We start from the raw sequence: 6,000 nt of genomic DNA, 5'->3' as shown, positions 1-6,000 counted from the left end.
ATTATCACATGGCTGTTTGTGCGAGCTCACTGTGCACAAATTGGCTGCTGTGTTTCCCACATTACAACAGTGACTACATTTCAGGAGTACTTCATTGGCTGCAAAGCGCTTTGAAATGCCTGGTGATCATAAAAAGTGCTATAAAAATGAAGACTTTCTTTCTTCAATGTGGATAAGTGAGGCACCAAGCTCTGCTCTGAAGAAGAGTTATATGGACTCAAACCGTTAACTCTGTTTTTTTTATTTCTCTCCACAGATGCTGTTAGACCTGCAGAGTTTTTCCAGCATTTTCTGTTTTTGTTTCTGATAACAAGCTTGCCTCAGCCTGGAAAAGCTCAATATTCGAATTTTGCTAGTTGGCAGACTGGATGTATTTTCAGTTAAATCAAAAGATTGAAATTTTAAGTGTTTCAGACAGCAGTCGACATAGCTCTCCAGAATATGGGATTTTAATCCACTTATAGCTCCCTCACTGTGCATGGGCATAATGTTGGTGTCTATGACTGCTAGTGATTCCTAAATAGATTCATAGAATTCTTTCCTTTGATACAGTAGATTGAGGGTGCAAACTCCACTGCAGAGCTTGAACACATAACCTAGCTGTCACTTCAAAACAGAACTGCGTTCATATTGCACCTTTCATAGCTCGGGACATCCCAAAATACTTTAAAATGAAGTATTTTTTGAAGTATAGTCACCTTTATAATGTGCAGTGAAGCTCTAAGGGAATATCACATTGCAGAATGTGTAGTCTTTTGGATAAAATGTTGAACCGATGCCTGTTTTGTCAGATCAGATGGATGTACAGGTGGCACTATTTGAAGAAGAATTAAGAATTCTCCTCATGTTCTACCAAACATTCCTCTTTTAACTCAATGCCATGAAAACTAATTAACTGCTCATTCGTTGATTTTTACATTTTGTTTTATACAAGTTAGCTGATGTATTTACATAACAGTAGCAATTATATTTCAAAAGTAATGCATGGGTTGTAAAAAGCTTTGGGATCTCCTCAGTATAGATGCATAAGTGCAAATTCCCAATCCTGCTTCTGAATTTAGATTTAAGCAGGCACGTGTACTTTAGAGATAAAAACAAAAAACTACTGCGGATGCTGGAAATCCAAAACAAAAACAGAATTACCTGGAAAAACTCAGCAGGTCTGGCAGCATCGGTGGAGAAGAAAAGAGTCGACGTTTGTGGGACTCGAAACGTCGACTCTTTTCTTCTCCACCGATGCTGCCAGACCTGCTGAGTTTTTCCAGGTAATTCTGTTTTTGTTTTTGACGTGTACTTTAGGATTTGACAACAGTTTTATTTAAACATTGGGGAGACCAAACACAGATTGGTTAATGCTTTGCAGAACACCTCTGTTCAGTCCACAAGCAGGACCCTGACCTTCCGGTTGCTTGCCATTTCAATTCGCTGCCTTGTTCTGATGGTAACATTTCTGTCCTCAGCCTGCTGCAACGTTCCTGTGCAGCCCAATGCTAGCTGCAGGAACAGCACTCCATCTTCCGATTAGGCACTTTACAACCTTCTGGACTCAAAACTGTGTCCAACAACTTCAGATTATGAACTCTTCTCCATTTTGTATTTTTGCCCCAGTGTCAGCCTCTATTATCTTCTCATGTTTTGTTTTCAGACAGCTATTCACACCTACTCTGGACCAATGCTTTATTCCTTTACTACTACCATTACCACTCTCTTTGCTTTTAGTTCCATGACATCTTTGTCATTTAATCTCCCATGCCATCTAACCTATCCCTGAGCTTCCCTTTAGCTCCACTTGACCCCCCACCTTTTCAACAGCTTAAAACCCTCACATTCCTACCTCTCTTCAGTTCTAATGAAGTCCACATTGGACTCAAAATGTTAAATCTGTTTCTTTCTCCACAGATGCTGTCAGACTTGCTGAGTTTTTCCAGCATCTTTTGTTTTTACTCAAACCGTACGCTCCCTCTGTTGCAGCCCACCCCGAGGGAGTTGTTGGGAGCATTTCACGTAGTCTCTTCGCGGTAAGATTGGTGTTTTTTTTTGTCGGCAAAATATTAAAGAAGTTGGTCACCAGGTGCCTTTAAATGGGCGCCACGTCACGGCGGCTGAAGTGGAGACAAAGCGGGAGGGCCGGCAGTTAAAGGGGAGGTTCCTGGCGGCGGGGAGAGCAGGCCGGGGCTTCGCAGCAGGTTAGTCAGTCAGTGGGTGATAAGGGGGGGAAGGAAGGAAGGAGGGAGGACCTGGCTAGGGATGCGGGGGGGGTGTGATTCGATGCCCGAGCCGTGGATCGGGGAAAGTCACTGCTTTTCCCTCCTGGGTGAAGATTGGGCCCCGGGTCGGTTGTGTTGTCCGTCTGGTTCCTCATTAATTTTAACTGGGTTTGTGTATCTGGGCCTTGAGGCCTCGGCCTCGATTTTGTGGCAGCGGCGGCTTCCTCTCCCCCCCCCCCCCCCCCATCTTCGCCGCCAAAGGCTAGAGAAGTTGGAGGGTGCCGATTGAAGGCGCTGTTCCAGTGGTTAAAGGGGACGTGCATATTTGGAGAAGTGTTTCAACCTCCACACGCAGCTTTAGTTTAGAAGTATGAACAAGTACAAACTGTGTTTTCTTGGAGATCTGGTGATCACCATCAGACTTTCTGCTCAGGCCAGAGATCTGTTGAGATCCTGAAACTGCAGCATGGTTATTTATTTTACCGCCTGTGAACTGATGGGCGCTTGAGTCCTTGCTCTGTTTTCCAGGTGAAATTGTATTGTACCTGAATGTTGAGATAAAACACTTCCCACCTATGCTGTGTGCTTTTGTATAGCGCCCTCAGTGATCTCAGGACGTGCCAAAGTGCTTAACAGCTTTTTTGAACTGTAGTCAATGTCGGAAATGTGGTAACTAATCTGCACACAGTTAAGGTGACACAAACAGCAACGTGATAATGACCAGATAATTTCTTTTTAGCTGCTGGTGTGAGATCATGATTGGCACTAGTGAGAATTCCCATGCTGTTAGAATATCTTTGAGAGTAGTATTGGTTTAATAATGGAAGATTGCATCTGTGACAGGACTCCCTCAATACACGTTAAAGTGCAGGAATGACAACTGCACTGTCCTATAAATCAAGGAACAAACTTAAATCAGGAGATTTGGAATACAAATTGAGTTGGTTTTTTTTCCCCCAGACATAAAACAATAGGGTTTGATGCTTTGTAGACCTCATTAATAAATTTAATTTCTAGCAGGTCAGAGCTCTTTAGAAAAATTATATTAGTACAACTGAAAATGCTTTTAAGGGAAATGTAAATTCTACCTGTTATCAACATGTTGCTAATCAGCTCAGTTTGGATTGCAGTAAATCCCAGTAAATTTGCTTGTGTGTGTGGCTGCGCAGCAACCTAGAAGGTACTACGCATGCTGCTCCTGAACTGTCCCCTTTAAGGTGCTGCATGGTAAGATTTAAAGGCTCTGAGCATTCAAATGAACAGACCATATGTGGCGAGGAAAACATTTAGAGGAGACATTGGTTACAATATCACTGATGGGATGGTAGCTGGACAAGGTTGATAATATTTAATAAGTTTCCTTTTGTGTTATAGTTTAGTTCTTTATTAGTTCTGCTCCTCTATTAAGAAAAGGCACTTTTGTTTGATTGGAAGACCCCAATGTTTATTTGTTTGGGGGAAAAAGCAACAAAAAAATCCTTGTGTAGCCTGCAGCTGTAATAATGCTTGTTGCATAATGTGCCTCCTACACCATGTGGCATATGGTGCCATGCTACTTTAAGAATTGCAAAGTGGTGGGTGGGGGGAGGAATCGAGACAAGGCTTGGCAGGAGCTGATCCTGTTTTCTTTTGGGACTGTCATAGCTGTTTGATCAGCTATGGTACCCAGTTATCAGCGACATGTGAACTTGATGTCCGATGAGGGAGGAAGGGTAGTGGAGAAACATGGGCATCATGTTTGACTGTGGAATGCAATTGGCTCTTTACTTGCCTGGTCAGCTGCCATCCTTCCCTCCATTCATTGTTTCAATTCCCGAATGAGGTGGTAGGGGGTGGGTGTCGCATGTGTGCTTCAAGGAGAAATACTCCTGGTTACATACTCCAGTGAATTACTAGCGGTAGAGAGAGGTGCTGGGCCAGATAGTATTGCAGGATTGGGAGTCAGGCTTAAATTTGCTTAATCTTGTCTCTTTGATAAATTTGTAAGAAATGCCATGTCTGGTTTTGTGCTCAAGTCTCCAGAGTGGAACTTGAACCCACAACTTTGTCTTGTCAATAGAATAGAATATTCAGTTTCTTCAGCCTGCTCTGCCATTGAAATATGTCATGGCTGATCTGTACCTCAACTCCATTTTCTGCCTTTGCTCCATTTCCCTTGATGTGCTTCCTTGACAATCTATTGATCTCCATTTTGAATCTCTAATTGTCCCAGCATTCATAGTCTTTAGGGGAGGGAATTCCAGATTTCTAATGCCCCTTGTATGTATTTTTTTTTAAAGTGCCTCCTGATTTTCCTCCTCAAAGGCCTAACTCTGAAGTTTAAAGATTATGTTCCTTGTCCAGAGGAAATAATTCCTTTGTATATACCCCTATTGAACCTTTTTAACATTTTAAACACCTCTGTACACAAGTTTATGCAACTTACCTTGACTTAAAGGATTAAATTACAAGACATCATTATGGTGAATTTGCACTGCACTGTACCTCTCCCAAGGCCTATATATCATTTCTGAGATGTTGCACCCAAATTGGAGCTCAGTACTCCAGAAGGGATCTGACCAAGCCTCTGTACAGCTAAAGCCTCACAAAAGCATCACTTCTGCACCATTGTATTCCACTCCCCATGAGCTAAAGGCCAACACTCATTGGGCTTTTTGATCGATTATAGATCTTGTCCACTGCCATTAAATGATTTATGTACACCACCTTCCAAATCTCTGCTTCTCTACAGGTTCTAATTTCTCACTTGTCTTTAGTGGGAGTTGGGGGGGAGTTTCTGATTTATCTTTTTTGGGTCCAAAGTAGATGACCTCACATTTACCCACAATAAATTTCATGTGCCATAGTTTAGCCTACTCACTTAATTTGTCCATGTCCCTTTGCAACTTCCTGCACCACTTGCTGTTCCTCCTAATTTAGTGTCACCTGCAGACTTGGATATAAATTTCTCTGTTTCTTCATCCAATTCATTAAAAATGTATGGTCAAAGATTCTGAGCTCTGGGGAACACTGTAACACCCTGCTTAAAGGAGCTCTGCTGTCCTGTGAAATGGTTCACCTGTATCTAAACTTGTTGTTCTTTTTTTTAAAAATTGAAAATGTTAAACAAAGGGCACACGAAAAAGGACAGGGAGAAACCATTTGCTCTGAAACTGAACTCTGTGTGTGATTGCTGCAACCATTAAGGATGTTGCTCCAGAATTGACTGTTTTGCACCAGACCAAGTAAACAGCTCGTGGGACAACCAAAAAGATTCTGTTCATGTTTTCTCATGATCCATTCACATTGCATCCACTTTAGTAGACAATATTTAACAAATAAGCCATCTATATGTCTGTTGCTAAAGAAGCATCACATTTTGTATGAAAGAACTGCTTCGCTCTGTAATGTGAGCATGCTGAGAATGGTGTAATTGCAGCAGCTTTTCCTAATCTGGTGTATCTGCTTCAGTTTTTTTTGTTTCCACATCACAGCAGATATGATACTCCATGATATGAAGAAGGGTCCATCTTGTGCTCATCTGAGTTCGTTAAAAGTTTCCGAGAAAGATTGAAGATATTGAACACTTCCTTAAAGCATTGTGCTGTGTATGATAAGCATTTTGTTGCTGATAATGTGTTGTATTCCTTTTGCTTCTGTGTAATTCTAAGGCTTGTAAATAAATTTGAGATTTGGCCTGAATGATATGGTTTGGACAGCATGGTGTTATTGGCACAAGATGTTATAGTTAGTCATTATTAATCTTTTGGGATTGCTTATCCCTTTCATGTTGTGGATAAATGTAATATTGAGC

General features: G+C 41.6%; 1 protein-coding gene across 5 annotated transcripts in view; it reads left to right on the top strand.

Moving 5' to 3' along the window:
* The first annotated feature begins 2,129 nt into the window (after positions 1-2,129).
* Positions 2,130-6,000, top strand: part of lig3 (ligase III, DNA, ATP-dependent) — a 65,458-nt gene continuing 61,587 nt past the window's right edge. For 4 of the 5 annotated variants that reach the window (XM_078548445.1, XM_078548444.1, XM_078548442.1 and 1 more), the window contains exon 1: positions 2,130-2,186. The gene's annotated coding sequence lies outside the window, so the exon portion shown is untranslated. Of the gene's footprint in view, positions 2,187-2,595; positions 2,736-6,000 lie in introns of those variants that run through there. The other variant, XM_078548441.1, reaches the window with a different exon arrangement.

This window comes from Cetorhinus maximus, chromosome 9 (genome assembly GCF_964194155.1).
Source record: "Cetorhinus maximus chromosome 9, sCetMax3.hap1.1, whole genome shotgun sequence".
Taxonomy (NCBI): Eukaryota; Metazoa; Chordata; class Chondrichthyes; order Lamniformes; family Cetorhinidae; genus Cetorhinus; species Cetorhinus maximus.
Note: the sequence above shows the minus strand (reverse complement) of the source record. Positions and strands in the feature narration are given on the sequence as shown.